The 25,014-nt window shown below is 39.4% G+C and overlaps 1 long non-coding RNA gene across 3 annotated transcripts; it reads left to right on the top strand.

Moving 5' to 3' along the window:
• Nucleotides 1-2,133: 2,133 nt before the first annotated feature.
• On the top strand, nucleotides 2,134-9,477 carry LOC122481109. Of its 3 annotated transcripts, none has more exons than XR_006296755.1 (3): nucleotides 2,134-2,212; nucleotides 5,106-5,197; nucleotides 9,220-9,477. It is a non-coding gene; the product is annotated as an uncharacterized LOC122481109 (long non-coding RNA). The 3 variants fall into 3 exon arrangements; XR_006296756.1 differs by having other exon boundaries at nucleotides 2,194-2,296; XR_006296754.1 differs by lacking the exon at nucleotides 2,134-2,212 and adding an exon at nucleotides 4,114-4,374.
• The last annotated feature ends 15,537 nt before the right edge of the window (nucleotides 9,478-25,014 follow it).

Below are 25,014 nucleotides of genomic sequence, written 5' to 3'. Positions count from 1 at the left end.
AGCAACAATTATTTCTTCAAATTTATGAACATTTACAAGTAAATTTTTGCTAAGGCATCATTTGGACCCGGTTACCCATAAAATGCACACACCCACATTACTGGTCTATTGACACAGGCCATCAAATAGGCACGCAACACTGATGGAAAAAAATCCCATTCTAGCTGTCAGGATGGAACGTTGCCACGGAATACGTCCCTATTTTGTCATCCTCCTATTAAACATTCAGATGACAGCATCTTGCAGATGAAAGCCATGATCTGTGCCTCTACTTTAGTGTGATAAACTCACTCCCCAGCCCCAGAATTAGCTCACTGAAGCTACTGGATTTCTCTACTTGTTGGCCTTTTCTCCCAAGTCTGCTGGCACAGAGACGCCAGCAACGGTGTGCTCGGGGGAGCTGTCACTTATCTAGACAGCTGTGACTAAGGAAGATTGGGGTTGGTAGAAGAATCTTTAAGTGTAACGGAAAGAACTACAGCTGAAGCAACTTTACTTCTTAAGAACCAAAGACAGCTGTCCATCAACTGATGAATGGATAAAGAAATTGTGGTTTATATACACAATGGAATATTACATGGCAATGAGAAAAAATGAAATATGGCCTTTTGTAGCAACGTGGATGGAACTGGAGAGTGTGATGCTAAGTGAAATAAGCCATACAGAGAAAGACAGATACCATATGGTCTCACTCTTATGTGGATCCTGAGAAACTTAACAGGAACCCATGGGGGAGGGGAAGGGAAAAAAAAAAAAAAAGAGGTTAGAATGGGAGAGAGCCAAAGCATAAGAGACTGTTAAAAACTGAGAACAAACTGAGGGTTGATGGGGGGTGGGAGGGAGGAGAGGGTGGGTGATGGGTATTGAGGAGGGCACCTTTTGGGATGAGCACTGGGTGTTGTATGGAAACCAATTTGTCAATAAATTTCAGAAAAAAAAAATAAAAACATTTAAAAAATTTAAAAAAAAGAACCCCCCCCCCAAAAAAAAAAAAAAAAAAAAAAAGAACCAAAGACAGCAGCACCAGAGGAAACTAGCATCTGCAAGGGAAGCAGCAATTAACTATCTGCAGCTCTGGCAGGAGAAGTCCGTGCAAGTCCGGTCCTTTTAGCTATGCATCCCCTCCCCCCCCCTTCCTTTTATGAGAGTATTCTAAGTTAAGAACAAATTCATTTCTGCTGGGCTGAGGATTTGTAATTTGTAGGAAATTAGTGAAATTTTCTGACTAGGATCCCAGGTGAGGCGTCTTATTTTTACCAAGGTATCTATAATAGGATGTGTGGAGGGCAATATCCCTTTGTATCGTTTTGACACATCTGATATTTTATCTTTTTGCAGTTTGATTTCCCACTGCCAAGTTTCCTGGAATATAGCTGAAGCTGTCAGCCCTCCCTTCTCATTTCAAGGACTTCAGCCTTAAGATTGAGTTTCTCTAAAGCCTCTTTGCTTGTCACACTCCTCTGGGGCGAGTGATTACCTACCACACCCGGTAGGTAATCTTATCCCAGCATCATTGCTTTAGATTCCTGATAGGTTTGAATAAACAGAGCGAGAGATTTTTACCTAAATGATTACACTGAAATAAAATCTTCTAGGGGTACGTTTTTGAGGTGTTACCTATCGTAGTCCTATGGGAGACTTGGCTCCTTAAATTTTTACTTATTTCCCCAATCCTCAACCCCTGAAATACAGATAAACCAGTTTTTGTTTTTTGAGAGTACCATTTTTACAACAAGACGCCCTTTAGGGCATCCAGAGTCTCCACCAGCAGAAATCGGATTTGAGCGTCTTGGGGAGAGAACACCAGGCCTTGAAATTAGAGAAATGAAACTCTAATTAGGGAGAACAAGAAATAAAAAGCGCCAATCACTCCAGACCGTGACCCTGACTTGATTCGCGGGACGCGCAACAAAAAGTTCCCCCAAACCAGACCCTCAGATCCAAAAGCCGGAGTGCAGAAACCAGTGGATCGAAAAGAGGAGCGGCCTATGCTCGAACCGGAGGTACCCGAAAGGGTCTGCAAGGGCGCTTTCCGAAACGCTTTCGATTGGACCAGAAATGTCGCAATCCTGGTCACGTGCTCTCGCGCCCCACCTCCCCTTCCCTCCCCGCCAAGATAAAAGAGGGCGGCCGCTCTCCCTTAACTTTCTGTGATGAGGTGCGCACGCGCTGTGCGAGCGGCGGAGTCGCGCTGGGAGTCCTGGGACCAACGGTCGTCACAAAAGCGCCCTTGCTCCTTCTCCCGCTTCCTTCCTCTTGCCGGGTCCGCTCCGCTGACACCCAGGGACACTCGCCGGTCAGGTCCTTAGGACCTTAACTTTATTCATTCTTTTACACTTTCCAGCTCTCGCTTAACGATGTACAGAGCTGTTGTTTTCAAAATTTGAATTAGTCTCAGGTTCATGAATATCACCCAAGTTGGTGTTGTATGTACGTTTTCGTGATTTCTAAGCTGGAAATGCGGCTGGAGCTGAGGACACTTTGCTTCTGCTTCTTGTTTGTGCATGTTCAAGTTTGCATTCGAGTGACGTTTGTTCGTGAACTTTGCTCCTTGTCTCTAGGAGCTAGCTTGCTATCCTGTGGTTTTCCTGTTTTCATTTTCTGTATTAAAGTTCGTTCAGTCAGGTTGGTACCTAAGGACGAATCAGTTGTGGAAAATATTACAGCAAGCAATTGCTTATAGGCAAAGCACTGGAAAATGATACTTAGACCACAAGTAAAATGACAAAAGAAATATAACATAGAGTTTTTTTCCCTTTCTCCTAAAAGGAAAGAATGGTTCCATTGGAGAAGTTTTGTAAAGGTCAACAAGCTGAGCATTTAAGGTTTTCTTTTAGGTAGGGCAGCTAAATTGCAGTTAGTTAGAAGTGTCTCAAAACTATTGAGAAACTGTCATGAAATTATACTTTTTATTGAACTTAGTAAGTCACCTTTCATTTCAGATAGTATTTGTATGCAATTAAAAATTTTTTTTAATGGTTTTTTTTTTTTTGAGAGAGAGAGAGAGAGAGAGAGAGAGACAGAGACAGAGTTTGAGCAGGGGAGGGGCAGAGAGAGAGGGAGACACAATCCGAAGCAGGCTCCAGGCTCTGAGCTGTCAGCACAGAGCCTGACGCGGGGCAGGAACCCACAAACTGTGAGATCATGACCTGAGCTGAAGTCCGACACTTAACTGACAGCCACTCAGACGCCCCTGTATGTAATTTTTTAAAAATGTTTTTATTTTTGAGAGAGAGAGAGCATGTGCATAAGCATGGGAGGGGCAGAGAGAGCTAGAGAGGGAGACACAGAATCCCAAGCAGCTCAAAGCTCCACACTGTCAGCAGAAAGTTCAGGGCAGGCCTCAACTCTACAAACAGATATCATGACCTGAGCCAAAGTTGGACGCTTAACCAACTGAGCCACCCAGGCACCCCTGTGTGTACAGTTTTTATAAAAATATTAAAGGATGCTGAGGTGCTTGGCTGGCTCAGTTGGTAGAGCATGGGACTCTTGGTTTCTAGGTGGTGAGCTCAAGCCCCACTTGGGTTGTAGCGATTACTTAAAAATAAAATCTTAAAATTAAAGAATGGGTTTATGTGTCTATAGAATTAGCAAGTGTACATTTTTTTTTTTAAGAGAAAAAGGTTGGGTTTATGTTTCTATAGAATTAGCAACTACATTTTTTGGTAAGATTTTATTTTTACTTATTTTTTAAAGTTTATTGTGAGAGAGACAGTGCAAGCCAGGGAGGGGCAGAGAGAGAGGGAACAGGATCTCAAGCAGGCTCTGCACTGACAGCAAAGAACTCAACGCAGGGCTCGAACTCACGAACTGTGAGATCATGATCTGAGCCAAGAGCCACGAGGGCACCACACAAGATTTTATTTTTAAGTAATCTCTACACCCCACGTGGGGCTCAAACTTACAACCCAGAACTTCAGGCATATACTCTACCAACTGAGCCAGCCAAGCACCCCTATAAATGTTTAACTCTAGTAAATCTAATGCCAATAATGTCTCAGGCTTTTTCTTTTTTCTTCCTTCATTTCCTTCTTTCTTTCTTCTTCTTCTTCTTCTTCTTCTTCTTCTTCTTCTTCTTCTTCTTCTTCTTCTTTTTAAGACTTCATTTTTTTAAAAGTAATTTTTACACACGACATGGGACTCAAACTCACAACCCTGAGATCAAGAGTCACAGGCTCCACCAACTGAGCCAGCAAGGTGCCTCTTCTCAGGCTTTTTCAATGGCTTTTACAAAACAGTCACAAAATTGGGTTAAATGAAGACCAACTACTTTGTTTAAAATAAGAGATGAGAACATACCTGGATTTTAAGAAGCCAAGATTTTCTGTTGGGTAACAGCATTTCTCAGAAAAGGATTTTCCTTTTGACAAGGTGAATATTTAGGAGTAAGTTCTCCTCCCCTCCCCCTTATATTGAGAAATTGTATTTTTAGCATTGTTTTGATGTTGCCACAGCACTCAAAAATAATTATTGGAGCGCCTGGGTGGCTCAGTTGGCTAAGTGTCCCACTCTTGATTTCAGCTCAGGTCATGATCACATGGTTCGTGAGTTCAAGACCTGCGTTGGGCTCTGTGCTGATGGTGCAGAGCCTGCTTGGGATTCTCTCTCTCCCTCTCTCTGCTCCTTTCCCTCTTGTGCACTCTCTCTCTCTCTCAAAATAAATAAACATTAAAAAAAATCTTCTCTAAAAAAATAATTATTAACAGGCGAAGTTGGCAATGAAGTTTTTTTTTTTTTTTTTTACAACCAGTAGAACACTGAGAAACTACTTGCTGAGAAAGAGGTTATAGCCATCTGGTCTATATTAAGAGGCCAAAGCATTACACCGATGTGATGATAGATCTTTTCTTTTTGTGTCCTTTATTTTTCCCTTCCACCGCTATTCTGTATCAGCCATGAGATTGCTGTTGGAGTTCAGGGACAAATAAGAGGTCGTATAATGTAGGTCATTGCATAATGATGAAATGTCAATTCTGTGGTCTGTCTGTAAGGCTCTGTCCTTCATAGTAAGATACATTGTGCTGTGATGGTTGTGAAGCTATCACTCCATGTTAGAGATTCATTATTTTTAGTTCACATGCTTGTGATTTACTTTCTTTCAGGTTGTTATGTGTTCAATCTTCACAAGTCATTTCCAATTTACCTGGTGAGGAAAAAACCAATGGAGAGGTTATGTCCACATTTTTTTTTTAAGGTAAGGAGGTCTAGAGCTATGATCAAAGGCATAAGATGTGGAAAATTGTTCATTTAACAAACGTTTTAAAGATTTTATTTATTGGGGCGCCTGGGTGGCTCAGTCGGTTGAGCGTCCGACTTCAGCTCAGGTCACGATCTCACGGTTCGTGAGTTTGAGCCCCGCGTCGGGCTGTGGGCTGATGGCTCAGAGCCTGGAGCCTGCTTCCGATTCTGTGTCTCCCTCGCTCTCTGCCCCTCCCCCGTTCATGCTCTGTCTCTCTCTGTCCCAAAAATAAATAAACGTTAAAAAAAAAATTTTATTTATTTATTCATTATTATTTTTTAGAGAGGGAGGGGCAGAGAGAGACTGTGAGAGAGGATCTTAAGCAGCCTCCACACTCAGCCTGACTTGGGGCTTTATCTTAGGACCCTGAGATCATGACCTGAGCTGAAATCAGAGGAGTTGGACGCTTAATGGACTAAGCCAGCCAGATGCCACCTAAAGATTTTATTTTTAAGTAATCTCTACCCCCAACATGGGGCTTGAACTCATAACCCAGAGGTCAAGAGTTGTGTGCTCTACTGACTGAGGCAGCCAGGTGTCCCTAATGAACTTTTTAATACCTTTGTTTAAGGCATTGAAGTGCTAGGAGAACAAAGATGAATAATATACAACCCTATCCCTTGAAGAACAGTCTTTTTTTTTAAATATAATTTATTGTCAAATTGGCTTCCATACAATACCCAGTGCTCATCCCAACAAGTGCCCTCCTCAATGCCCATCACCCACTTTCCCCTCTCCCTCACCCCCCATCAACCCTCAGTTTGAAGAACACAGACTTAACACAAGATTATGAGCCAAGAGAGAAATGATAGAAGGTAGACAAATAGCAGAGCTGACAACTTGTGCCCAGGAAGTGCGGAGGCTGCCAGAACCTTGTCTTACTCACCTCAGTGAAGATCTGATTTTGTCAATGCAGATGTGAGGGATAGACCTGTGCCATGAAAGCTCACAGAGACTGATGCCTAAACCTGAGGGTCAACATAATTGGTTTTCAGGGATATTGTACATTTATATTAACTGCAGTATTCTTGTTCAATGCTCTAGATAAGTGTTCTCCAATAAAAATATAATACTATCCACAAATGTGGGCCACAGAAGTAATTTAAAATTTTCTAGTATCCATATTAAAAAAGTAAAAAGAAACAGATAACATTAATTTTAATAATATATTTTATTTAACCCAGTATATCTAAAATGTTATTGTTTTAACATATAATCAATATATACTTATTGCTGAGATATTTTACATTCTTTTTTTCATACTAAGCCTTTGCAAGCTGGGGTGGATTTTACACTTAAGCACAACTCAGTTAGGAGTAGCAACATTTCAAGTACTCATGTGCCCTGTGGAGGTCTAGGATATCCCCTTCCTAGAAAAAGAAAAACTGGGAGGCCAGTTAATTACAGCATGGAATTAGAACTGAAGGTGCTAGATGGTTGGGGGATAAGTTGTTGGTCTGGCAAGCTGGAGGAACTTGCTTTGATCCCCATTAGAATATACCTTTTTCATTGTTTTAGTATTTATTCAAAAATTTTAAACATTTTATTTATTTTTGAGAGAGTGAGACAGATCAGAGTTGGGGAGAGGGAGAGAGAGGGGAGTACACAGAATACAAAGTAGGCTCCAGGCCCTGAGCTGTCAGCACAGAGACCGATGCGGGGCTTGAACCCATGGACTGCAAGACCACGACCTGAGCTAAAGTTGGCTGCTTAACCAACTGAGCCACCCAGGCGCCCCCATTGGTTTAGTATTTATTGTATTAAGCATGTCTTGCCTCAGGAGTATGAGACTACTATGGCCAAATTCTTCTGATTTTATGTAAACTGCTTTCTTCTGTTAACATACTTTGTATTCAAACAGGTTTTTAAATTTCTTTACCTCTTTTATATTTGGCCATGTTTGAGTACAGAGAAGTTAATCTGATTTATATGTATCTAATCTCTTCACCCACGCAGTTATTTTCTTTCATGGGGGTTAATACCACAATTGGCTAACTTTATCATGATGTATTTTTTTTTTTAATTTTTTTTCAACGTTTTTTATTTATTTTTGGGACAGGGAGAGACAGAGCATGAACGGGGGAGGGGCAGAGAGAGAGGGAGACACAGAATCGGAAGCAGGCTCCAGGCTCCGAGCCATCAGCCCAGAGCCCGACGTGGGGCTCGAACTCACAGACCACGAGATCGTGACCTGGCTGAAGTCGGACGCTTAACCGACAGCGCCACCCAGGCGCCCCATATCCATGATGTATTTTTAAAAATAAATATTTTTAATTAGGAATGTATTTTAAGAATGTAAATTATAATCATATTACTAAAATTTTGGAAAATAGAGAAAAACAAATAAAAGCTACCATAATACAATAATTGTTTATTATAGTGCATATTTTTATTTAGTTGGAATCATAGACTATAAATTCATATTGTTAATTTTATCCCTTAATATAATAAGACATAAAAACTTTCCCCCATATTATTAGAATTTCAAATGAAATGGTTTTTGAAACAAATGGAATTTCAAATGAAATAGAATTTTACTCTGTGCATATGCCTAATTTATCCAATGTTTTTTTTCTATTTCTCTCTCTTTGTCTCTCCTCTTTGTATAAAAAACACTGTAGTGAACAGCTTAATACTGTGATTGCATTCCCATATTTTAGGATAGTTCCTTAGAATGAATTCCAAGAAGTAGAATTTCTAGATTAAAGGGCATTAATATTTTTATGATTCTTAATTGCCTATTTTCCCAAAGGACTTTTTTTTGGAGTAATGTTTATTTATATTAGAGAGAGAAAGTGAAGGAGGGGCAGAGAGAGGAGACAGAATCTGAAGCAGGTTCTGAGCTGTCAGTGCAGAGCCTGATGCCAGGCTCCAACTCACGAACGGTGAGATCATGACCTGAGCCAAAGTCAGATGCTCAACCAACTGAGCCACCCAGGCACTGCCTCCCCCCCCCCCCCCCAACAAAGGACTTCTAACAAGCTATCATTGATTATGAGAGTAACAGTTTTACTTCACTCATAATGGTTATTATCTGTCGTAAAACATTTACTTATTTAATAGGCTTATACATTCATTTATTCATTAAATATTTATTGAATACTTATTATGCTCCAGGCAATGTCCTACCAACACAGCAGTGAATAAAACAGACAAAAGTTCCTGCCCTCACAGATCCTCTTGGGAGAAAAAAATCACCTGGATAAATAAATAAAACATATGTGCTAACAGATAAAAATAAAGCATGAAGGAGAATTGGGTGTCATCGGGGTGAGCATTTTAGTTAGAGTGGCTTTTAAAGGTCTCATTGAGTAACTGAAAAAATTTGAAAATATATTTTAAATCACAGGCCAAAGAAAACTTGCAAGTATAGAAGCAAGAACTTTTTTTTCCTGAACATTTGAGAATTACTCATGTAATGTTCTACCTCCCCAAATACTTTGATGTGTTTTTACTGCAGAAATATTTCTCCTACACAACCAAAATGTAACCATCAAAATAAGAGTATTAACACTGAGACATTAATACTATCTTAGTCTCATACCCCAGTCAGATTTTGCCAATTGTCTCAATAATGCCTTTTATAGAAAAAGGATCCAATTTTGCATCAAATTGTTGCTTTTAGTTATCATGTCTCTTTAGTATTCTTCAGGCTGAAACAGTTTCTCAGTGTTTCTTCAACTCTTGTGACCTTGATACTTTTGAAAATTCCAGGCCACTTATTTTGTAGAACATCCCCTAATTTAGATTTGTCTGCTGTTTCCTCGTGATCAGACTTAGGGTTATTCATTTCTGGTGGGACTATGACAGAGACAATGCTATGTTCTTATTGTATCTTATCAGGTGACACATAATATCCGTTTGCTCCATTAGGGATAATGTTTACTTTGATCACTAAAATTGTAGTATCAAAGATAGTATCTTTCAATCTTGTCCACTGTGTTTTATTTTATTTTTTTAACGTTTATTTGTGACAGAGAACGCAAGCAGGGGAGGGGCAGAGAGAGCGGGAGCCCAATGATCCCAGGTGCGCCCTGTGCTGTCAGAATAGAGCCGGATGTGGGGCTTGATCTCATGTACTGTGAGATCAGGACCTGAGCTGAAATCAGAAGTTGGACACTTAAACTGACTGAGCCACCCAGGTGCCCCTCAATCTTGTCCACTGTAAAATTGTTCCTCTTCTCTTTGTAATTAAGTGTTTTGTGGGGAAAAACTTGATCACATTCCTCATCAGACTTTCAGTTTGTTTCTATGTATGTGAGCTCATAGTTTCCTATTTTAGTCAGTGAGTGAGTGTCATTTCTTCGGTGTTTTGTTTTTAGATTTTCCCATTGGAACCCCTTCAAGCTTAGCTTCTGTGTCCTTTTGACATGCCCCCATCATTCTTTGAGCACTTCCTTGTTTTCAGGCATGCCAGCAAGTTCCAGGCTTATCTTGTACTTTCCTGGCCCAGCCCTGGAATCAGCTGTTTCTCTGAGGAGCCCTTAAGAATGCTGTTTTGAAGCCATTCCCTGGGGACTAGGTGTGCTCATTGCTACAGGGATTGAATGGAGTTGCTCCTCCCAGGCCCTTTTTTTTTTTTTTTTTTTAAGAGAGAGAGAGCGTGCAAGTGAACCAAGTGAGTGAGAGAGAGAGAGAGAGAGAGAAAGAAAGAAAGAAAGGGAGAGAGAGAGGGGGCAGGTGAGTGCAGCTCACCTGAAGTGAGGCACGAGTTTACCCAAAGCGGGACTTGGGCTCACCAGAAGCAGGACTTGAACTCATGAACCGTGAGATCATGACCTGAGCTGAAGTCAGATGCTTAACTGACTGAGCCACCCGGGTGCCCCTCCCAGGCCCTCTTAACGGACAGTGAATATATGTGTATGTGTTTGTCACTTTTGCATATATACACACACAATATATATGCATATCTATCTATCTCTGTATATCTATATTGAAAACCATGGTTCACTCCCAATTTCAATCCAACACCTCAGTGTTCACTCTAGTTTTATCCCCTTTGCATCTTTATACCTCTATAATCTAACAGAAATTAGCTCCCCTTATCCTCAATTTATTTACTTACTTGATCAAACCCTCTGTGTATTATCAATCTCTTCCTCTGCTGCCACACCTTTCCCTGACTCAATGCCTTTTTTTAAAAAAATTTTTTCAATGTTTATCTTTCAGAGAGACAGAGAGACAGAGCACGAGGGAGGGAGGGGCAGAGAGAGAGGGAGACACAGAATCCAAAGCAGGCTCCAAGGTCTGAGCTGTCAGCACAGAGCCTGACGTGGGGCTCGAACTGGTGAACTGTGAGATCATGACCTGAGCCAAAGTTGGACACTTAACCAACTGAGCCACCCACGTGCCCCTCCATGCCTTTTCTAACCTCATTCAGTATGCCCCCACCTCGCTCAGGTCTGACATCGCATGCCAGGCCATCCCTCTGCAAGGGTGCCCTCCTTACCCTTCTTGACTCTGACACACCACTGTGGGCTAGTCTACCTTTTTCTGCCCCATCCTAATGTCTTTAAGACTGAATTGCTTAGGAAAGGAAGGGAATGGGAGGAGGAAAAGTGAAGGAAAATTTTTAGTGAAGACCCAAAGGAAATGGAAAAGCTAACTCTTTGATTCCTTGGTAAGACCACTCCAGATAAGGAATAGCAGGTGTAAAGGCTGGGTAATAGGAGCATGGCTGGTGTGGTGGAGGGATACCAAGGCCATGCGGCTGGAACAGTGTAAACAAGAAGGATGGAAACATTAGATAAGCTTATGGAGATAAGGGGTTGAGAAGGGTAAGAAGGGGATAGATCAGGTAGGGCTCCTAAGGTCTTTGGATTGTACCCTCAATGAGAATGAGAAGTTATGGGAGAGCTGAGCAAAGGAGTGAGGCATCTATCTTAGGTTTTAAGAGGTTCACTCTGGCTATTCTGAAAACAGGAAGAGGGGCAAGGACAGAAGCCAGAACACCAGTTAGGAGGCTATGGCAATAATCCAAGAGAAAGATGATGGTGGCTTGCATCCTGGTGGTGATGGGGGAGGTCAATTGAATTCTGAATGTGTTTTGGAGATGGAGCTGACAGGAGTTGCCGACCGATGAGATGTGGCATATGAAGGAAAAAGTGGAGTCAGGGTGGTACCAATATTTTTGGTCTGGGCGACGGGAAGAATGGAATTGCCATTACTTGAGAAGGGGAAGACTGCAGGAGAAACTGGTTTGGGAGAGAGAGGGGGGCTCAGTAGTTCAGACTGAGATCCATTTTCATTAAGTTTGAGTCACTTGTTAAAAATCCGAGGAGAGATGTTAAGTGGCAGCTGGCATTCCAGTCCAAGCTGGAGATAAAAATTTGGGGAATTATTGATAAATAGATGCTATTTAAAACCATGAGACTGGATGAGATCATTAGGGAATAAGTAGAGATTGAAAAAAAGAGAAGTCTCAGTACTGAGTTCTGGGAGCACTTCAACACACAGAAGTTGGGGAGACAGGAGCAAATGAGACTAAGAAGAACCTACCAGGAAAGTAGGAGGAAAAGTAGGTAAATAGGTTACCTCATTGTTGCTTTCATTTACATTTCTTTCACGACTGGTTGCAAGTTCCATTGTAGATTGTTTATAACATTTATCAGGTGGGCTTTTACCGTTTGATTTAAAATAAAATTGTATTAATTTGTTCATGTAATAGGGACTTTAATCCTTTGTCATACTACATAAAACTATTTCTTCCATTCTTTTAAAAAAATATTCATTTGAGAGACAGTGAGAGAGCAAGTGCAAGCTGGAGAGGGGCAGAAGGAGACGGGATAGCACAGAGCCTGATGCGGGGCTTGAACCCATGAACCCAGAGATTATGACCTGAGCCGAAGTTGGGTGCTCAACTGACTGAGCCGCCCAGGTGCCCCGTCTTTTTATTTTGGTTATATGAATGTTCAAAATATTTATGCAGTAAGTCAATTAGTATTTTTGTTTGTGATTCATCTTATCCTTATGAAGCCTGGAAATTCATCTCATCTTCCGGAGATTTGATGATCATTTAATTCTACTTTATTCTAACTTTTCCATACCTTGATTTATTTTGATTGACTTGCTGACTGTCTAGAATTAGTTTTTGTGCATAATGTGAGGTCAGAATTTAAACACATTTCCTCAAGCAGTGGGCTCAGGCGAATACCAGAAAGCATTATTTGGTTCAAGCAGGAATTCAAAAATAGAAAGGTCAGCGGGATTCATGGGGTCCTGTGCTCACTAAGCAGGAGAGTAGTGTGTTTGCTTGAGTGTACCAGGTGTGCAGGGTCAAACATGGGAGTGGCCTTGAGATTGGAGCTGAATTTCGGTGTCAAATGGCCTGAGCTTGGGTGCTAGCTCTTTAGAGAGGAGCTGGGAATGTTAGCTGCCCAGTGCTTGGATATTTTGGGGGAAGGTGAGATCAGGTACCTCCAGATACCAGCCAGCTCATTCTGGATGATTCTTTGGACAATCTTTGTTGTCTCTCCACACCCTCAAATTGTTAGTTATTCCAACACTACTTATTATTGAATGATCTATCCATTTGCCAGTGATTTGTGATACCTTTTTAAGCATATATTAAATCTTATATTTTGTATTTTACTTATGTCTAATTATTTGAAAATGTTAGTACCATTAACATCAGGATATTAACTTCATGAAGTTAAAATTTAAACATATATTAATCTAATCTGTAAAATGTACTATCATTTAATACAGGGTATGTTAGAGTTAAAAAGAAGCATTACTACATGTATTTACTATTCCTATTTCTGAGAAGTCTTAAGTTCTATCTCTAGTATCAGTAGGATTTTCTCTCTACCTTGAATAGTTCAACAGTAGAGAATATTCAAATAAAGACAGTGCTTAAAATAATGGTTTTCTACTTGATTAAAGCAGAAATTTGCAAGTAGGTTTATTTTCATTTCACTTAAAAAAATTTTTTTTAATGTTTACTTATATTGAGAGAGAGAGAGAGAGAGAGAGATAGAGTGTGAGCAGGGGAGGGGCAGAGAGACAGAATCCGAAGCAGGCTTCAGGCTCTGAGCTGTGAGCTGTGAGCTGTGAGCTGACATGGGGCTCGAACCCACAAACAGTGAGATCATGCATGACCTGAGCTAAGTCAGAAGGTCAACTGAGCCCCTAGGTGCCCCTCATTTCACTTTTGAATACGTTTGATTGTTGTTACATTCTTGAAGATGAGGCATTTATTTATTATTCCTTGTAATTATAAGTGGCTACTAATGTTCTGGTTTATCTTTTTTAGTTACCTAAAAGATGCCCTCCTAATCTGAAAATAAAATTATCCATTGGAAAAAAAAACACAAGTAAGATTAATACTGACTACTGAAAATGAGTCTTACCAACAATATATAGAAAGAATAATTCAATAACTGAGAAATGCTTATCTCAGAAATTTGAGGATGATTCAATAATAAATCTAATCTTAAAACATTAAATATTAAGTTGTGCCTGGGTGGGGGTTCAGTCCATTAAGCATCTGACTTTGGCTCAGGTCGTGATCTTGTGATTCGTGAGTTTGAGCCCCAGATCAGGCTCTGTGCTTACAGTGTGGAGCCTACTTGGGATTCTCTATCTCCTCCTCTCTCTGTCCCTCCCCGCTCATGTATGCTCTCTTTCTCTCTCTCTCTTTCTCTCTCAAAAACAAGCAAACAAACAAACATTTTTTGAAAATACAAGATATGGGTCATTTGGGTGGCTCAGTCGGTTAAGCATTGGATTTCGGATCAGGTCATGATCTCTTGGTTCCTGAGTCTAAACCCCGCACAGAGCTCTCTGCCCTCAGCATGGAGCCCACCTCGGATCCCGTGTCTTCTCTCTCTGTGCCCCTCTCACAGGTTCATGCTCTTTTTCTCTCTCTCAAAAATAAACATGTATATCTATCTATCTATCTATCTATCTATCTATCTAAAATGCTGAAAAGATATCTGATAAAAATGAACATTCTATCTTAAGTAGTTATTACAATGAAATAAAAGGACAACTCAACATGATAAAATCTTTTTCAAAATAAGAATACTATTCTTAGTGGCAAAATAATTAAGAATGTTTCCATTAAAATGAAAGACCTAAATGTAAGACAGGAAGCCATCAAACTCCTCCAGGAGAAAGCAGGCAAAAGCCTCTTTGACCCTGGCTGCAGCACTTCTTACTCAACACATCTCCAGAGGCAAGGGAAACAAAAGCAAAAATGAACTATTGGAACCTTATCAAAATAAAAAGCTTCTGCACAGCGAATGAACAATCAGCAAAACTAAAAGGCAACTTACAGAATGGGAGAAGATATTTGCAAATGACATATCAGACAAAGGGTTAGTATCCAAAATCTATAAAGAACTTATCAAACTCAACACGCAAAAAACAATAATCCAGTGAAGAAATGGGTGAAGAAATAGGTGAATCCAGTGAAGACATGAATAGACACTTCTCCGAAGAAGACATCCAGAATGACCAACCAACACATGAAAAAATGCTCAGCATCACTCATCATCAGGGAAATACAAATCAAAATCACAATGAGATACCACCACACACCTGTCAGAATGGCTAACATTAACAACTCAGGCAACAACAGATGTTGGCGAGGATGCAGAGAAAGAGGATCTGTTTTGCATTGCTGGTGGGAATGCAAACTGGTGCAGCCACTCTGGAAAACAGTATGGAGGTTCCTCAAAAAATTAAAAATAGAACAACCCTGCAATCCAGCAATTGCACTACTAGGTATTTATCCAAGGGATACAGGTGTGCTGTTTTGAGGGGACACATGCACCCCAATGTTTTAGCAGCACTATTGACAATAGCCAAAGTATGGAAAGAGCCCAAATGTCCATCAATGAATGAATGGATAAAGAAGATGTGTACACACACACACACACACACACACACACACACACTGGAGTATTACTCGGCAACCAAAAGGAATGAAATCTTGCCATTTGCAACTACATGGATGGAACTAGAGGACATTATGCTAAGTGAAATAAGTCAGAGAAAGACAAGTATCATACGATTTCACTCATATGAGGACTTTAAGATACAAAACAGATGAACATAAGGGAAGGGAAGCAAAAATAATATAAAAACAGAGAGGGGGACAAAACATAAGAGACTCTTAAATGTGGAGAACAAACAGAGGGTTACTGGAGGGGCTGTGGGAGGGGAGATGGGCCAAATGGGTAAGGGGCATTAACGAATCTGCTCCTGAAATCATTGTTGCACTATATCCTAACTAACTTGGATGTAAATTAAAATAATAATAATTAAAAAGAATGTTTCCATTAAAAGGAGCAAAATTAAGGATGTCTGCTGTTGCCTGTGCAAATAAATGAAGACCAACCAAATGAGAAAAACAAAGACTATTTATTCTGAGTTTGATATAGCAAGGGAATCCTGTCACTGGAGTTTTGTCAGTTACTCAAAGGCAGGCAGAAGATTGGGGAAGCTTTATAGTGGAGAAAAGGGAAGGTTTCATGTGTGGCCCGCCTGTCTAGAGACTGTTGGCATGCGGAAGTTTGTAGACTGGCTAACTAGAAGTGGGGCATCCTTCTGTGGTTGGTCCCACACGGGGAGTTGGGACCAAAATTAGGGAGGCTGTCAGTTATTAATGAAGTCCTGGCCATTTGGGGCAGATTGTTACAGAAGTGATTGTTTAGCTTCTTGGATTGTCAGTATAGATAGCAACCTGGCTTCCTGTAAGTCTGACTTGTAATAGGCTGGCTTCTTGGGTTGTTTATTGTAGATAAGGGTTTGGTTTCCTGGGCAGGTGGCTGAAGCTTGTGGGCCAAGTTTATATTTTCTATATGGTCTGGCCATTGTCCATTTGTCCATTTAGTCTCTCAGCCACTATTATTAAAAATCGTAATGGGGCTCCTGGGTGGCTCAGTAGGTTCGGTGTCTGACTTCAGCTCAGGTCATGATCTCACGGACTGTGGGTTTGAGCCCCACGTTGGGCTCTGTGCTGACAGCTTGGGCCTGGAGGCTGCCTTGGATTTTGTGTCTCCCTCTCTCTACCGTCCTCCACTCACATTCTGTCTCTCTGTCTCTCAAAAATAAACATTAAAAAAATAATAAAAATGAATACAAATAAAATTGTCTGGAAATTTTTGACTAATGCAAAAGATAGTAAACAAGTGTTTTAATCTAGGGGTTGCAGAAAGTAGATGATGGAGTTTTTATGTTAGACTAAATGTTTGAATTAATAAAGTTGTTCAGGAAAAAGCACTTTACTATTCTGACAATATTTAGGTAGGGAATGTAATGAAAAATGATTTCATTTACCATATCAAAAAATGCAATTTATAGTTATGCTCTTAATGAAGAGTGTGTTTGATCTATATAATCCAAATTATCAAATTATTACCAGAGAAGAAAACATTGGAAACACCCTCTAATAGAAACACCCTTAATTTTTCAAAATGCTAAGTTTTGGATGCAAAGCCTAAACATTGTAAAGATTTCAGGCTATCTTAAATCAGCTTAAAAATTTAATATAGTTTCCATTTAAATTCTCACTGGAATGTTTTGAGGGGCAACTGAAATTATTTCTAAAGTTGATCTAAAAGAATAAAAAGTAAGACATATTTATTCATTCAATAGGTATTTATTGATTTCTGTGTTCCAAGCTCTAGGGATACATTAGTCAGTAATAAGATGTAAGTAAAATGTGGTATCGTCTTTTCTTATGGGTTGTTATCATTAACAAATTTAATTTTATGAGGAAGATGTAGACCTGATATAAAAAAATTAGTTATAAAATTTGTTTAAACAAATCAAATAAAAATGTGTTACATTTTTTTTCTCACTAAATTCTTGTTCTAAGCATCACCAAAGGGAAAACTCCTGGAGGACAGGTATTTGCATTTTCTACCTTTTGTAGCAGTATCTTGTTTATAATGCTTGTTTATAATCCTTGTTTATGATGCTAGGTTAAAAATGGCTAGAATTTACTTTTCTTGAAATATTTCCCCATAACCTCACACTGTTCTTATTGTTTAGATATAAAGCATAAAGTTGTCTAGAGACATTTTTCCATATCAAAGGAGAAAAAATAAGTTGTGTAAAGAGAGAAATACAGTTAAATCCCTACAGTACTATACATATTTAATCGATATATTAACAATTCAGGTTAAATTGCTTAGTACAAGGAGCATCTTGATGTTTGCATTGATGCCAGCTGAAAATAAAGAAATGTTCTGTAATGAATTAATTTACTCTGTGGACACTAAGAAGCAATGAACCCATGTTCTAATTGAAAGGCCAGGTGATATTCAAACAGGACAAGAGAAGATGAAGCAAGATAATTTCTGAAGCTTACTTTCTTAAACTGTAAGTGCTAAGCTAAACTAATTTCTTACATTTCTAATCACGGAAGAACACATTTTGGCCAATTTAGGAAACAGCATCTGTATTAAATATTCTTGTTTTTCGTAAGTACTTTGGAAAAGATGTGTACAGAATTTTCTTTGCAAAGTTTCAAAAGTCAAAATCATAAGCAATAATGAACATTATGTTTGGAGTTGGATCTTTCTAAATTTGTCAGTGGGTGGCAAAGGAAGGAAAGTTTTCTTTAGGGAGTATGTGCCATTATTTTAATTATTTGAAGGTAGATTTTAATTATAATTCCATAAAACGTGTCTGAATAATACCTCTAGTTGAGAAGGAGTGTTGTATGGATGCTTCCCATTGGAAGGACTCTCCGGAGCTGCATCACAATGAGGCTCTGAGGCACCGTGGAGGGAGCCTTCACAATGGCTGCTTTCACCGTGAAAATACCAGTGAAATGAGATGAGAATACATTGACAGCCAGTTCCCTCTGTCCACATGAAGGGGGTAGGCCTATTTTTCACAAGTTATCAAGCTTAATTCTCTCCTACAGTAACCTAACATGTTTCTAACATCTACTGAAAAGGTCAGCTTTCTGCTAAAGGGTCACACCAAAGTAGCATTGTTGACTCTGTCATTTTGTCTTCTGAAGTCAGCTTCTATTTTCTGAATCAAATTTCAACTTTTTTGGCTGTGCTACTGGATTTAATCTCTTGAGATTTCATGGGTAGCTACTGCCACGTGTTTAAATGCACGTTTCATGTCCACTAAATTTGTCTTGCGGTGGTTAGTATGGGTGCTCCTCACTGAATGTGTTTGTCTCCAGGTTTGGCTCTTGGGAATGTTATTTAACTTAAGGTAGAGAGCAAGTATATTTTAGTGAAAACATAGTTACTAGCAACCAGCGAAAGAGAACACACATTTTAAAAACACAAACATGATGAAATGTGATTGTTCAAATGGTGAAATGCCAACTTAATGGGATATTAAAAATACTAAAACGTTCATGAAATGTTTCTGTATTCGTTTCCTATTGCTGCTATATATAACAAATGACCATAAACTTAGTCATATTATACAAATTAATTTTCTTACAGTCCTGGAGGTCAGAAGTCTGAAATGGGTCTAATGGGGCTAAATCAAGGTGTCAGCAAAGCTGTAGTAGAGAACCCCATCCTTGTCTTTTCCAGCCCCCATTCCTAAGCTCATGTCCCTTTCATCTTCACAGGTGGCCACTGCACTACTCTGACCTCTGTTTCCGTGATCATATCTCCTCTGACTTTCCTGTCCCCTTCTTTCATAAGGACACTTGTGATGATACTCTGGTTTCTCTTCGGATTGAAGACGGAGACTTGTGATTGCCTTGGGCCCAGCCAGATAATCCAGCCTAATGTCCCCGTCTCAAAATCCTTAGCTTAAGCATACCTGCAAAACCTCATTTGCCATGTTAGGTAATACATTCACAGGTTCTGGGAATCAGGACATGGACTTCTGGGGAACAGTGGGTGATTATCCTGTTCCTTTAAATGAAAACCTAAGGAAATATTTCCTTCACGGGGTTTAGAGTGCTGTGAAATTAACAATGAATACATAAACTAATTTCTAGAATAATTTGCTTAAAAAATGTTTATTTATTTTGAAAGAGGGGAGCGAGAGGCAGAGAGAGAGAGGGAGAGAGAGAATTTCGAGCAGGCTCTAAGCTGTCAGTGCAGAGCCAGGCATGGGGTTCAATCTCAAAGTGTAAGATCATGACCTGAGCCAAAATCAAGAGTCCAGGCACCCCTGTGTTATCATTTTAAATACACATTCTAAGCCATTTGGCTGTCCTTTAAAAAGATCAAAGGCTAAAATCTATCTTACCTTGCTTTATTATACGACTAGAAGACTTTCTAGGGGTGCCTGGGTTGAGGCTTTCTAGGGGTGCCTAGGGGAGCCCCGTGTTGGGCTCTGCACTAAGCGTGGAGTCTGCTTGGGATTTTCTCTCTCCCTTACTACCCCTCCTTCACACATATACTCTCTCTCTCTCTCTCTCTCTTCTCTCTCTCAAAGAAAAATACATTTTTTTAAAAAGGTGAATTTTTTTGAAAAAATTTTAGTATTTATTTTTGAGATACAGACAGAGCACAAGTGGGGGAGGGCAGAGACACACACACACACAGAATCTGAAGCAGGCTCCAGGTTCTGAGCTGTCAGCACAGAGCCCAACATCAGGCCCATACCCATGAACCGTGAGATCATGACCCAAAGTCTGATGCTTAACTGACTGAGCCACCCAGGCGCCCCAAAAAGACAAATTTCTAATCGAATTTAATTAGAGAGGATAGTATGAAACCAGTATAAACAGAGTTAGGAAAGCAGTAGCTTCTAAGAGGAGGCTGGGGAGTGATCACATACTACTCTGTGTAGCTAAAATAGATTTCCATCCCAAGGTTCTGCTTATAGAGCTATAATATTTCCAATTTAAGTCATAAATATAATAGTAGATCTGAATACATTAATAAAAAGTGATATATTCTTTTTTTTAATTTTTAAAAAATGTATTTATTTTTGAGACACAGAGAGAACATGAGCAGGGGAGGGGCAGAGAGAGAGGGAGACACAGAATCCAAAGCAGGCTCCAGGCTCCGAGCTGTCAGCACAGAGCCTGATGTCTGGCTCAAGCTCATGGACTGTAAGATCATGACCTGAGCTGAAGTCAGACGTTTAACTGACTGAGACACCCAGGTGTCCCAAAAGTGATATATTCTTTTTTTTTTTTAACGTTTATTCATTTTTGAGAGAGAGAGAGCATGAGTGGGGAAGGGGCAGAGAGAGAGGCAGACACAGAATCTGAAGCAGGTTCCAGGCTCTGAGCTGTCAACACAGAGCCTGACGTGAGGCTTGAACTCACGAACTGTGAGATCATGACCTAAACGGAAGTTGGACGCTCAACCAACTGAGCCACCCAGGCGCCCTGTAAAAGTGATATATTCTTAACCAAATAATAATTATTTATTGATTCTTATTTCTTTATTTTCTTTAGTAAAACCAATTTAAGTCAGTGAGAAATTTGATGAAGGGGGTAAGTTACATTCAGGGCCAGTCCAAACTCCTTTTTCATTTTTAAAGTATCTAGTTTGTAGGTTTTAAAATTCATTTGTAGTCATTTGTAGGTTTTAAAATTCACAGAATCAGGATTTATAAGCATAATGTACTTACATGAGGAATAATCATTCACAGCAGGCAGATCTGAATAAACCCTCTTACTGTAACTTTCTAAAATCCAGATTTAAAATTTTGATAATTTATAAGAATTTTCATGTTATGTGTACAATTATTATGTTTCATATTATGTTAGAACACAGAACAGACCATACCTCCCCCTACCCTTTTCCCTACCATCTTCCCTACATTCAGCTAGAAGTGCAAGCTTTGTTTTCTAAGCACTTTGAAAGGAAGTGAAAAGATCTAAGAAGTAAAACTGGGGTATAAAGTTAAAGGTGTAAAGAATTTCCCACTAGCCAGAACTTAGGGGGGTAGGGAGGGAGACCTGATAACCTTAATTCTCTATTTTTTTTGTTTTTATTTAATGCAGAAATGAAATTCTCCTTTATCTCACTTAGAGTAATTAGAGGAGACCCTTTTCTGCTTATAATTTTCAGGACTAATGTGAACATTTTGGACAATTTTTTAGTATAATACAGTGGTTTTCAACCAGAGGTGATTTTGCTCCCCAGGTGACATTTAGCAAAGTCTGGAGACCTTTTTGTTTGTCACAACTGGGGTTGGGGATGCTACTGCATCTGGTGGTCAGAGGCCAGGGATGCTGCTAACACCCAGGATACGCCAGGACGAAGACTTATTGACCCAAAATGTCAACAATGTGAAGTTGAAAAATCCTGGGTTAATAGGATGTTATTTAAGTTTTGACAGACTTTTTTGTGGTATGATGTTAGTGTTTAATTTTATTATACATTTTATTATAAAATTTTATTATAAGAGTATAAGCACTAGAGGGCAGTACCTGCCCAACAGTTGCGGCTAATGTCACTTTACTCTGGAGGGGTGGGTAAAAGTGGAAGGAAAAAAGGAGCTTGTGATTGAGGTAACTTGAAGATAAGGGACTGTAAAAGATCCTTAAAGAACTACTTAAGTCATTCTAGATCAAAAGACAGTTTTAACGATTACTGTTTCTGAAGTCAGTAAAAGCAGAGCAAGAAGGGTTTTTTTCTTCTTTTTATAATACCTTGTGAACTGTTGCCAGAGAAAGGGGAAAATTCACACTAGGTTTTCACACACTGAAACACTAACGTCATTGCCACTTACACTTCTATTTGCTCTCTTGAAGCAGATTGATGCCAAGTCACTATTCCTAGGGCATGTGGATCTGTCATGCTGTTGAAGCTGTGTCTTGGGCAAGGGACTTAGAAAGGCAAAGCTGATTGAACCTATTAGACAACTCAGAGTCTGACTCAACTCTGATTCTGTGAGACAGAAAAATAATTCCCAGTTTGTTGCTGGAAGATTTACATAAGCTATCTATGCGAGAATGCGATACAATTTTCTATTTTTTTTCCTAAGGGTCAGTCTAGTTTTTAAAAATGAAACAACTTTTTTCTTTTTAGTATGAGACATCCAGGCTTAAACCTGAGTTTTCAAGTATTTTAATAAAGATTGACCCCACTTCCCCAAAACAGGGTACACCATTTGGTAAACTCATGTTAAACTCACATTTTTTTTTTTAAATTTTTTTTCCAACGTTTATTTATTTTTGGGACAGAGAGAGACAGAGCATGAACGGGGGAGGGGCAGAGAGAGAGGGAGACACAGAATCGGAAACAAGCTCCAGGCTCTGAGCCATCAGCCCAGAGCCTGATGCAGGGCTCGAACTCACGGACCGCGAGATGGTGACCCGGCTGAAGTCGGACGCTTAACCGACTGCGCCACCCAGGCGCCCCTAAACTCACATTTTTATTTATTATTAAACATTCAAGGTATACAACTTGATATAAAGAATGGACATCCATGAACCAACCATTCAACTTAAAAAAATAAGTAATAATCCAATTTAAACCCACTGCGCACCCTTCTCCAGTTATGTCCTTCTCTCCCTGCCTCCTGCCTGCCCTCAGGCCCTGGTAGAGGAGTTTGATGTTTACCATTCCCCTATATTTCTTTGTACTTTTATTCTGTGTGTTAAATATGCACAGTAATACATAGCTTTTGCATATTTAAAAACTTCATATACCTGGCGTGTTAAGTGTTCTGTAATTTGTGTTTTTCCTTCAACATTCTGTCCATGTTGATACAAATAGCTCTAGTTATATCAACAATTATTCATCATCTTTACCATTATAGATTTTTTATTGTTTCCAGATATTTGCTACTACAAATAATGACGTTGTGTATGATCTCATATATAGTTGTTTTGGTGCACATACTTCGTGTTTTGCTATCTACACTTGATCTTAGCCAAAAGGGCCTAGAAGCGATTCGTGTTTTGCTATCTTATCAATTAAATCTAATATTGAAAAATGCAAAACCCTATAATCTGTTGCATCAGATTGCATATTTTCTGAAAGTCTTGAACAAATATGAAGAGAATTCTCTGAATCTTATGCTTTCATTTGGTTTAAGTAATGAGTTTAAACACATCATTGTTGCCTCTGGGGCTAGGGAGAAGGTACTAATTAGTGTAGTGCTATAGAATACTGAATAGATTAATCTTTCTTTTGAGAGGGTGCTAGGAATGGATAAAAGACTAGGAAAATACTGGGCTCATGTAATTTTTGAACTTACTTTTTTTTAAGTAAATTTTTTAAATGTTTATTTATTTTTGAGAGAGACAGACAGCACGAGTGGAGGAGGGGGAGAGAGAGAGGCAGACACAGAATCTGAAGCAGGCTCCAGGCTCTGAGCTATCAGCACAAAGCCAGAGGCTGGGCTCAAACTCATGAACTGTGAGGTCATGACCTGAGCCAAAGTTGGATGCTTACCAACTGAGCCACCCAGGTGCCCTTTATTTTTTTTGTTTTTAATATTTATTTATTTTTGAGAGAGAGAGAGTGAGAGTGAGGGAGGGGCACAGAGAATGGGAGACACAGAATCCAAAGCAGGCTCCAGGCTCTGAGCCACCCAGGCACCTCTTGAGCTTACTTTTAAAATCTCTTTTAAATATCCAAGAATAAGTCATATTAAAAGATGGAAATAGTTCAGATTGACTTTATTCATCTGGACAGTCTTTATTGCCTTCTACTAGAATATAAACTCCATGAAGACAGCAATTTTTGTGTTTTTGTTTATACTTGTAAAAATGTATAGCTTGTAGTAAATGTTCAAGGAATATTTAATCATTGAATGAATGAATATATAGAACACAATGAATGAAAGCTTGAAATTCATTGAACCACTTGGATAGTTATAATACAGCATTTAATACTAAACAACACTGTTTGGAATTATCAAGATATTTCTTGTTTTTCATCTAGGTATTTTACACAATAAAGACATAGTTGTGACTTTGCTCTCCATGGTGAATAATAATGATAATGAAAATAGCCAACCCTGGTGAGTAAGTGCTAGGCACAGTACATACTCATGTACATGTACATACTCCTGTAACAACTCTATGAGGTAGGTATTATAATTATCATCATCTCTATTTTTATCAATGAAGAAACTAAACACAAAGCTAGTAAGTGGCAGAGCAGAGATTTGAAATCAAACAGTTTGGAAGAATTTTACTGTTTAAACCTGGGAGTAGGGATCTTTTTTTAAATTAAATTTTATTATTATTGTTATTACTTTTAAAGTTTATTTATTTGCTTTGAGAGAGAGCAAGTGAGCTGGGGAGAGGCAGACAGAGAGAATCCCAGGTAGGTTGCCAAGGCAGAGCCTGATGTGGGGCTCAAACTCAGGAACTGAGAGACCATGACCTGAGCCAAAATCCAGAGTTGAATGCTTAACTGACTGAGCCACCCAGGTGTCCCTGAGAGTAGGGATCTTTGAAGTCCTGGAGTCCAATCCTTTTAAGTCAAGCTTTATATAGAAAGATAACACAAGCCACTTATTTTAAATTAACATTTTTCTAGTTAGCACATTAAAAAAAGTAAAAAAAAAAATTGGTGAAATTCATGTTTTTTTGGAATCAAAATCTTTATTACCAGTACCCTCCAAGAGCACAGGAATATAACTGCCTATAAAAAGGTCCTTCTGGGGTGCCTGGGTGACTCAGTCAGTTAAGTGTCCGACTTTGGCTCAGGTCATGATCTCCAGTTCATGAATTCGAGCCCCGCATTGGGCTCTGTGCTGACAGCTCAGAGCCTGGAGCCTGCTTCAGATTCTGTGTGTGTGTCTCTCTCTCTCTCTCTCTGTCTGCCCCTCTCCCACTCGTGCACGCACACGCACTCTCTCTCTTTCTGTCTCTCAAAAATAAATAAATGTTTAAAAAAGTTTTAAAAGTC

This window comes from Prionailurus bengalensis, chromosome C1, assembly GCF_016509475.1.
Source record: "Prionailurus bengalensis isolate Pbe53 chromosome C1, Fcat_Pben_1.1_paternal_pri, whole genome shotgun sequence".
In the NCBI taxonomy this organism is placed as follows: domain Eukaryota; kingdom Metazoa; phylum Chordata; class Mammalia; order Carnivora; family Felidae; genus Prionailurus; species Prionailurus bengalensis.
This window is presented reverse-complemented; position numbering and strand designations above follow the sequence as displayed.